Source organism: Dipodomys merriami, unplaced genomic scaffold (assembly GCF_024711535.1).
Source record: "Dipodomys merriami isolate MVZ:Mamm:240054 unplaced genomic scaffold, mDipMer1.0.p SCAF_742, whole genome shotgun sequence".
Classification (NCBI taxonomy): domain Eukaryota; kingdom Metazoa; phylum Chordata; class Mammalia; order Rodentia; family Heteromyidae; genus Dipodomys; species Dipodomys merriami.
In genome coordinates this window covers 461,266-470,210 of record NW_027206338.1, presented here as the reverse complement: position 1 = coordinate 470,210, position 8,945 = coordinate 461,266, and the positions used below count along the sequence as shown (strand labels likewise).

The 8,945-nt window shown below is 37.3% G+C and overlaps 2 pseudogenes; both read left to right on the top strand.

Moving 5' to 3' along the window:
• Nucleotides 1-1,139: 1,139 nt before the first annotated feature.
• On the top strand, nucleotides 1,140-1,240 carry LOC138818365 (U6 spliceosomal RNA; annotated as a pseudogene).
• Nucleotides 1,241-5,959: 4,719 nt separating this feature from the next.
• Nucleotides 5,960-6,590, top strand: LOC138818364 (protein lin-28 homolog A pseudogene; annotated as a pseudogene).
• Nucleotides 6,591-8,945: the final 2,355 nt, after the last annotated feature.

The following is an 8,945-nucleotide window of genomic DNA, read 5'->3' as shown; positions in this document are numbered from 1 at the left end:
TTTTACCATATGAATTCAGAAGACCACGAACACATAGAAGGTATCACAAGTTTATACCGAAGACATTGAATTGATACTTTTTATATTCTAATATATATTCTAAACCTAATTATTTATATTCCAATCTATTTATGAGTATAAATGTCAATATATTTGTCAAACTATCAATTCTAGTAAGATTCACTGTGTGAAATTTAAAATCAGCACATATAAATATAAAATATATAAGTATATATAATATAAAAAAGACAACTCTGTTTTAAAGTATTATTCCATTATCTCTACCTCAGTTTTTGGTAGAGTTAGATTTAAAGCTTTACCATTTGTTGATTTACAGCCTAGAGGCAAGAGGAAACACTGTGATTAAAACATTACCAATTTAAGGCCTAATATCGAGGAGAAACTTATGGACTTCTCCAGGAGCTATGGAAATATTTGGTGATAGAAAGTCAGTAGTGTAAGTTCCTGCCTGGTTGGATGATAGACAGGCAAGGACAGTAGGTAATCATGCATATGAACAATTTTTTCACCTTCTTGGCTTTAGCTACTTTTGAAATGATAAGTATAATAAACAATTATATTTTGATAAAATGCCTTCCATTCTAAACAATTCTGTCTGAACTGTTCATCTCTCTATGATCTCTTGTAACTAAGGTTAGTTTTGTTCCAGTGGACAATCTTTGCTGTCACGGTAAGATATTCTGATTGGTCTGTTCCTACATGGAAGAAAGGTAAAGGGTCAGCTAGACATTTGTCCCAGCAAGACCTCATTTTGGAAATTTTAATTTGCACAAGTTAAGAAGTAGCTCTTAAGCAAGGCTTTCTTTGAATCCATTAGCTCCACAAAGCTAACTCAGTTGATAAATACTTGAAAAGCAATCACCTTTGGACATAGCTGTAAAGGCTTCAAAGTATGATAAAATTTAAAATGAAAAAGACAAAATAGTCATTGACAAAAAATTGCAAATGTGAGCAATCGACCAAGAAATAGGTTTTTTTCCATTATGCACAGAATTTTAGAGAAATAAGATCAATAGAATTTTTAGGAACAATAAGGGTTCCTTGTTATAAATAGTCAACCATGGATATATGCCTGTATAAAGAGTGCATCATTAAGTACTTAAATTTAGATGATACTACATCTTTCAGCAGCAGGCCTACCCAAATTGCAACAATACAGAGATTAACATGGCACTTGCCGAAGGATGATATGAAAATTTGTGAAGTATTCCATATTTTTCATTCTTCTGATGCAAGAAATGAAAAACAGTTAAAAACAGTTATTGAAAAGTTCATTACAAAAATAGAAGTGTAACAATACGTGTAATTCATAGAATTAAAGGTTAGTTTGACATCAGTATATTAAATCTTCACCTGAGAAAGGCCTTTACATAGCATAACCTTTACAAAACTTGAAATTAGTTAACATTGTCATTTTATCCCAAAGAAATAAAATAATACAAGGACCTAGGAAAAAAAGAATCTTAAACTTTTTCTATATGTAATGCAATCTGAAAGGACACATTTATTAATGAACATATACATTATATAACAATGTAGAATTCAAAGTATTATATCTAGGAGCGAATTAAATAGATTGTGGACATTATACAAACAGATATACTTTTTTCAGAAAAGCACCATGAACATCTTTAGTTTCTATACTATTTATTTCAAAAGATAAGTTAAAATTATTTCTGATTTGAAAAAATCACAAACTCTGCAGAAAACATTATAGATGTACACAAACAACTCTTGAATATATTTTGACATCAAAGTCAGGCAATTCACTTGGATGAATACATGGAATCCATGAATTTTTAAAGTAAGATATTGCTGTTGCTTTGTATTTTGAAAATAAAAATTGTAGGGAAACAAAGGATGGACTGGCATTTTTGAAATTTAAGAAACTCAACCAAACCATTACAACTTAGGAGAACAATTTGTACAGTCTTCCACAACTTCAAAGAGGTAGTAATACTTACTTATCCTTTTGGAAATATCAAATGCAGTTTTCGAGATCCAAAAGAAGAAATTTGCTTGGATCTTCCTCAATTTTTTTCTTGCAAATGATACCATTCCTCATTTTTTCATCTTACTTCCTTTCTTCGTCAGAATTGCTTAACCGGAGACTTTGAGTGCCAGTGGGAATGAGATGTCCATGTTTTTCTCCAATAGTTCACATTGATTGAACTGGTCAGAAAAATCTGGTGAATTTTCTGCATATATTTATTCACCATGATTTATTTTATATTTTTTCCATTTTTACTACTCTAAATTATTCTAACTGGAGAGTAGGGAATTTATAGAGAGCAGAGGAATGATTTTCCTCAATATTCAAAGGTACAGACTAAAAATTAGGAACAGTGGTGTCTTCATGTGCAGCTTATTCTAGGAATGAGAAAATAGGAAACAATGGCTTCTATGTAAATGATTTGGGAAATACCATGTTATAGTGTAAGAGAACTCACTATTCAACTTATGGGCTTAAAGAACTTTCTAATAGCTTTCTAATGTTGGTATTCAACATTAGAAAAAATGTATAATGCAGTAGTAAAATAGAAGTCCTTTGTATGACTACCTAAATTCTTGTTTTATTAAAGACTTTTGTTTTCATCTAAAAAATAGGCCTGTCTATTGTCTTCAGGTGATTTTGATGATTGAAGATGCTTAATGAGAAGTCAAAATGTATTAGTAGTCCTTTTCTATCAAATAAATTTCACTTTTTCTTCTTGGAGGATATAATGATCAAAGCAATAATTCAGAATCAGCAAGCAATCGTTCAGAATCATGCTTGCAGTGCAAGTGAATAACCAGTAAGTAATCCTCGATACCATTATCCACAAAGATTTGTCACAGATACAATCTGCCTGCCTTCTCTAGCTGCTTTCCTAGCCTGAACCTATTCCTTCATTGTACAGGAAAAGTGTGATTCAACTGATTTTAGTCAGATCTGTTAGTAGAATTATCAAGTATTTAGATTCTTTTTTTAAAAATTAGTTGTGGGGCCTGAACTCTGGGCCAGGGAACTGTCTTGAGCTCTTCAAATCAAGGCAAGCACTCTACCAATTGAGGCACAGCACCACTTCTGGATGGTTCTGTTTATGTGGTGCTGATTTGGGAAATGGCAGAGCAGAAAGTGAAATGATGCAACCAAAAATATAAAAAAAAATAAATTAGGATAATTATGGAGCAATCATATTGTCTATGAGAACCATGAAAGAGAGAGAGGAAAATAGATAGAGATGTGCAATGACCTAGCTAGCCACAAAATCCATGCTTCTATTTTTTAAAAGAGATGGAATTAGAATATATGTATTTACTTGAAATTAGTAAATACATTTTTAGTAGCCTACCTAAAGAGTCAGAGCTTTGACCAAATTACAAACAAGAATCTTAAAACTTGTGCTGGGATGGTGGATCAGTGGTAGAGTGCTTGCCTTGCAGCTTACTACAGCAGAGACTATTTCCAAAAAGGCCACACATATGAATAATAGGGATGAGGATGAGTAAACCCCTCTTCATTGGGAAGCCTAGAGTGGAAAACTAGAAATTGTCCATGAGTTGGTAGCTCAAGGCAGATATTCATGCAATACCTGTGAAGGGCTGGACACCCCTGTACAGTGCTTATATGTGGAACATATTGCAACAGCACACACACACACACACACACACATCATCATCATCATCATCATCATCAGATTTCTTCTTATTTTTTGCGTATGGACTTAAGAATAAATTTACATTACTAACATGAATTTCTGACAGGAAAATATCATCACTGTACATCTTGGTTGTATGCTCTCAGGTTTAAATTACTATCTAAGTATGTGCATTAGATAAGTATAGGAAAAAGTAGGAGCCACATCGGTGGCTCAGGTCTTTAATCCTACCTAATCAGAAAGATGAAATCGGATGATTGTGCTTTGAAACCAGACCAAGAAAAAAAAGTCCATTAGATTCTGATGTGAAAGTAACCACAAAAGCTTGAAATGGAGCTGTAGTATAAGCATTAAAATGCTAGCCTTGAGAAAACTAAAACGAAAAAATAACAAATTCTGGAACAGAGTCAGGCCCTGAGTTCAAGCTCTAGTATTAGCACAAAACGAATGAATGAATGAATTAATTAACTAAAAATAAATTAAGTGGTCACATGTGGAGAGGCAGGTAAAATATAACAATCGTGGAGACTGGATTATGTATTATTTTGTAAAAATGCAAATTATCATTTTTCTTAATCATTAATATTTTATTTGAACTTTATTGTACAATAAACCCTGAGTTTGGCATGCATGTATGTGTGTGTGTACATGTGCGCACATGTGTGTGTATGTGTGTGTGTGTGCGGTTGCAATGTTGCTTGCCAATGTGGATAGAGTGAGGCTGAAAAGAGCTGTGTTGAAATGTTGTTATTTATCAGGGTTCCATCCTGTCATTTCAGTGGAACCACCCTTCTGTACATTTTATTTGTCAAATAATAACATCCTCATAATCAAAGCATTTACACCATTAAGTTAGATAAAAGAGATCACTTTCGGTTCTTAGTATATGTTAGGCAAGAAGATACACATATAATTAGGTAGTGAGTTATTGCTGTAAGATGACTGTCAGTACAAAATATGTATTTGACATCTTAAATTGGATATACTTTTAAGATATACTCATAGAGTGATTTTGACCAACTCAACCAAACAGGTATTACTCTGGTTATTCCTGTGAAACTCAAGGTGGATAAACACTTTCCAGATTTCTGTTGAAAATAACTTTGTTTGTAAGATCATATCTATTCACACTAAGATAATAAACCCCATATTTTTTAGGTTTGAATATCCCATCATATTTACTGAAAATCAGTATTGTGGATATGTTTGTTAGATATACATTGCAAAAACAAACAAAAAGCATGTGTCACCTCCAGATTGTGGATGCATTTGAAGTTGTTTTGTACATACAAATGTTTCTTAATTAATTGTTCTTTTGTGGGAGTAACTATCACAACTTTAACAAATAAGGATTTTTGAATATCTTTTCCAATATAAATAAGATCCCAGACAAAGTCTTGCAATTTCTGAAAACCCTTTGAATATTTTATGATCCTAACTACTCAGGAGACTGAGATCGGAGGATCACAGTTCAAAGCCAGGCCGTGAGACTCTTATCTCCAATTAACCACCAGGAAACCAGAAGTGGCACTCTGGCTCAAAGTAACAGCACACTAGCCTTGAGCTGAAGAGCTTGGGGACAAAGCTAAGGCCCAGAGTTCAAGCCCCACAACCGAAAATAAATAAATAAATAAATAAATAAATAAATAAATAAATAAATAAATAAAGCAGCCGGGTGCTGGTGGCTCACACCTGTAATCCTAGCTATTGAGGCTGAGATCTGAGGATCATGGTTTTCAGTTCATTGACTATACAGCTAAAAACATTTCTGAAATAAACATTGTTAAAATCTGAAAATGTAAATAGGTATATAGGCTTTTTATGCATCATTTTATGAAAAGCCAGTTTTTATGAAACTAAAAGATATAGAATAAAAGAATGGAAGTGAATTGGGTGAGCTAATTATTAGTATAACTTTGTTTTCTATTAGCATAGTCTTTTGAATTACATGATGAAGTTAAATTATGTCCTTTGTGACACTATGCTTGTTATTTTTAGAATCTTTGTAGTTATAAGAGTGAATTTGAAAAAAAAGAGTGAATTTGTAGTATAAATATTCTTTGAAAATGATTAGGATTAATCTTGTGTTTTGTGTCCTATTCCCCTAAAAATGAGTTATTTTCAAGTGTTAATAGTTTATAATTGAATCTTCAGTATCATAAGAAATTTTGAAAAAATGCATTGTGCGGGGTAAGATGTAGCTGCCTCTTCTCCGAACCTCCCCTTTGCCTCCGGACTTCTCAGGGGCCAGCAGCAGCCCGACCAGGGGCACGGGAACGAGGGCTCAGCAAATGACCATGGGCTTGGTGTCCAACTAGCAGTTTGCAGGTGGCTGTGCCAAGGCAGTGGAGAAGGCGCCCGAGTAGGCGCCGGGGGATTCGGCTCAGGCGGCCGAGGAGCTGCAGCTGCTGCACAGGGCCGGCATCTGTAAGTGGTTCAACGTGATCATGGGGTTCGGCTTCCTATCCATGACCGCCTGCACCATGGTCGCGCTGGACCCCCTGGTGGACGTCTTTGTGCACCAGAGTAAGCTGCACATGGAGGGCTTCTGGAGCCTGAGGGTGGGAGAGGCTGTGGAGTTTACCTATAAGAAGTCTGCCAAAGGCGTAGAATCCATTGGATTCACTGGGCCCAGTGGGGTGTTCTCTTTGGTAGTGAGAGGCGGCCAAAGTTGAAGAACATGCAGAAGCGCAGATCCAAAGGAGACAGGTGCTACAGCTGTGGTGGTCTAGACCATAATGCCAAGGAATGCAAGCTGTCACCACAGCCCAAGAAGTGCCACTTCTGCCAAAGCATCAACCACATGGTGTCCTCCTGTCCACTGAAGGCTCAGCAGGTCCCCAGTTCCCAGGGAAAGCCTGCCTACTTTAGGGAAGAAGAACAAGAAGAGATCACAGCCCTGCCCTGCTCCCCGAGGCCCAATATTGAGCCACCAGAGTAAGGGGGGCTACTCTTGCCAGCAGGAAGTTTCAAGGAGAAGGCATGAAACGGCAAAGTGGAGAAAATGGGGATATGGGATGGGTTGGTGAGTAGCTGGCACTGCCATATGTCTCAGGCCGGAATGTCCCAGCATCACCCCATCTTGTCTTTTGATGAGGGGAAGGGGTGATGCATAGGAATCCCATCATGATCTATCCCAATTCAAGTGAGGGGCTTTGGGGGAACCATTTTGAAACCTGCATACTTTATACGATAAGCTTCACCTGTCTTACATGCTTCCCCTTCCTCCGCCCCACCCCCCCAGCCTCCAGCTTCTAAAAATGACCCAGATTGGCAAGTTGTTCCTTTAAAGAAGGATGTGTCCTATTTCTCTTGCCAGGGTGTGAAACAAATAAGCATCAGACCAGCAGATCCATGGGCCCAAATCCCCAAGGTGTAATACCTCGGGTAGGAGGGCCCGTCAGGAGCAAGGTAGGGTTGTTTTGTTTTGTTTTGTTTTTTGTCTCTCCACCACCTCCTCTCCTAAACATCTTGTTTCCTCATCACCCTATCTTGAGCCGTAGTGCTGGGAGAGCTTGTCCAGGCATTTGGTTGTGATGACAGGCAACATGGGTTACTAGGGAATGGCTGTAAACCTGCTGCTCTGTGCTTCTCCCCGCCCCGCCCCAATTCTGGGCCAATGTGATTGTAATTTATTTGTTCCCTTGGATAACTGCACCTTGGGTCCCCGCTTTCTTCAGGATGCCAAAACTGCACTATATGTGAGAATGATATATCTTGTGCATTTTAACTTTTTTTCTTATTATAAATATTCTGGTATTGTATTTTTATATATTTTAATCTTAAGGCCCTCCTTCCTGCACTGTGTTCTCAGGTACATGAGCAATCTCAGGGATAAGTAGGCAACAACTCCAGGTCAGCACAGCAGGAAGAATTTGTTGTTTTTATCACCATGGAGAACAACCATTTGTAGTGCCTAGCCTATTGAACTACTTCATTTTTGCCAATTAGAGCTGGTTTTTCTGCCATAAGGTCGTCTTGAAACCCCATCAACCCTTGGAAATGTTTCATGGGAGACAAAGTTTTTAATTGGGTTGCCCCATGACTTGTTCTCCTTCTGCTGGAAGAATGGAAATTAGTCTAAACAGGAAATGGTGGTGCAGACAAGGTAGAAGAGGCCCAAAGAGGAAGCCAAGGTTAGTAATGATTGTCTAATCCTATGGCTCTGGGACTTGTTTTCTTTCCATATACCACATCTATCCTTTACTAGGTTAGCCTGGGATTACTGTGCAAGTAACTGTATATGTATTTTTTTTCCTCTAAGTAATGGGAATTGATATGTTTGGATTTTAAGACCACAGATATGTGTCCACCTTGTACTAGCCATGCAGGGATGGCTCTATAAAAAGCAAGGACCAAAATCCTCAGTCTCGGCTTCCAGGGAAATCCATAAGTGAAGGCCTCTCTCTGGAGCCCGTGTCCTGCCCTGCTGCATAATTGTTCATAGTGTTGTGTTAGCTAAAGGAGAAAAAGGGAGTTTCGTTTACATTCTGTGAGATCACCGCAAACCTACCTCACTGTGTTGAAACAGGACAAATGCAATAGAATGCATTGGGTGATGTGTGTCTGATCCTAGTTTCTTGTCTCCCCACAAATGCTGGCCCTTCTAGTTAATTGTATTTGTCTAGGCTCTGTAGGACTTTACTGAGTTTCTGAGTTGATCATTTGCTAGGTGGCCTAGTTTGCGTAAATAATAATGTGTGGGTTTTTTCTCCATGTTCTTTTTGAGGTTTTATTGTTTACAAACTTCTTTTAGAATTGAGAAAAATAGCCAAACCATCTTTGACAGAAGGTTATGCACTAGACAAAAGGATCTGAAGCTAAGTTGGGGGACCTTCTAAAGTGAGGATCTTGAACTAGTTTTTCTTTTGTTCCCTCTCTTCCTCTATTTCCCATTTTGGACTAGATCTTCGTTGGTAAAAATAATAATAATAAGTCCCTATCTTCTACCCTTTTCTCCCTCAAAAGAAAACCTACATGCCCATACACAGATGACTCTTGGAATGTCTCTTCAACTTTTATGTGACTTATGCAAAGATTCTGAAGACGCTAGGGCTCCAACCTCTCCACACCCCACACACACACCTTGTTCCCAACCTGAGTCCATGTTTTTTAAACATAATTCTCATCAAATATGACATTTGTGACCAAACTTGTTTGTTCTGTAATACTAGAGAAAATCAAGTGTGGCTTTCCTTGTAGAAAGTGGGGTCAGGAGACCAGGAAAGGGAATATTAATGTGTGTTCCAGTCACTCAGGAACTTGTACACAGGTGCAAGAAAA